Genomic DNA, 1,593 nt, shown 5'->3' with positions numbered 1-1,593 from the left:
TGGTTCAGGCTTGGGGCCAGGATCTGATTTATGAACATCCTGTTGTCTTGGGCCTCTGTGGAATTCGGGCTCCTCAGGTTTCAGCCATGTTTTGACCAAATCTTAGATTGTCTGATTCGGTCTGATATCCTACAGTCAAGTCTAGTCACAATTGATCTTCCTGAGATAAGTCAAGTCACAGTTGATCGTCATGAGTCAAGTCAACTCATAACAGATCTTCATGAGGCAAGTCAGGTCACAATTGATCTTCCTGAGTCAAGTCAAGTCACAGTTGATCTTCATGAGTCAAGTCTAACCACAGCTGAACTTCATGAGTCAAGTCACAACAGATCTTCATGAGACAAGTCAAGTCACAACAGATCTTCATGATGGAATTTGCTGCTGTTTCCCCAGAGCTGATGGCGCCTGCTGTAGCTTCTCCAGAGGTGGCGGAGTGTGCTACAGAACCTCCTGAGGTGGCGGCGCTCACTTCAACTTCTTGTACGGTGGTGGCGCCCAGCAAGACACTCGCAGCCTGTCATGTCATAGTCGAAGGAACCGTTAATGAACTCACCTACTATGATGTTTCCAGAGGTGGTGGCTGATACTGCAGAACCTCCCAAGGTAGTGGAATTTGCTGCTGTTTCCCCAGAGCTGATGGCGCCTGCTGTAGCTTCTCCAGAGGTGGCGGAGTGTGCTACAGAACCTCCTGAGGTGGCGGCGCTCACTTCAACTTCTTGTACGGTGGTGGCGCCCAGCAAGACACTCGCAGCCTGTCATGTCATAGTCGAAGGAACCGTTAATGAACTCTCCCTATTTCCTGATGGTCCTACTGTAGAACCTCCAGAGGTGGCGGCATCCGCTGCAGAACCTCCAGAGGTGTCAGTGGTACCCATTTGTGAACTCTCTGCCTGTCCTGTCACGGCTATGGAGTGCCGTCTGTGAACTCTTTGCCTGTTCTGTTCCGGCCAAGGAGGTCGTCTGTGAACTCTCTGTCCGTCCTGTCATGGCTAAAGAGACCATTTGCGAACTATTACCCTGTCTCAACCCAGCCAAAGAAGCTGTTTCTGAACTCTCTGCCTTATCTGTCACACCTGAAACTGTCTGTCTGTCTGTCACAGCTCAAAACCCCATCTTTGAATCCTTAAACCTGCCTGTCATGAGCCCAGATAATAATAATGCATTCCATGTCTGTCCCTTTAACTCTGTCACTGCCCTAGAGAACTTTGATGAGCTTCTTGTGTTCCCTGCCTTGGTCCCTGAAACCAAGAATGCACTGCCTGTGTTGTCTGTCTCCGTTTTCTCTAGGCCCCAGTCTCTGCCATGGGTCCCGGCTCCGTCTGCTCTGCCGTGGTGGTCCTCTACTCCGCCGTGGTGGTCTACTGTCTGGCTTTGGTGGCCTTCTGCTCCACTGGGGTGGTCTGCTTTCTGACTCTGGTGGTCTTCTGCTCCGCCGTGGGGGTCTTCGGTCCTGTCTGCTCTGCTGTGGTGGTCCTCAGCTCCACCTGTACTGCCGGCTCCACCCTGGCTCCCTGCTCCACCGGCACTGCCTTAGTCCCAGTGTCCTTATCTTCGCCTGTGTATCTCGGATTCCCCCTCTCGTCTTGCCTTATT

The sequence above is a fragment of the Sinocyclocheilus grahami genome, unplaced genomic scaffold, assembly GCF_001515645.1.
Source record: "Sinocyclocheilus grahami isolate Dianchi unplaced genomic scaffold, SAMN03320097.WGS_v1.1 scaffold626.1, whole genome shotgun sequence".
In the NCBI taxonomy this organism is placed as follows: Eukaryota; Metazoa; Chordata; class Actinopteri; order Cypriniformes; family Cyprinidae; genus Sinocyclocheilus; species Sinocyclocheilus grahami.
The sequence above is the reverse complement of the archived record's forward strand: the minus strand, read 5'-3'. Positions refer to the sequence as shown.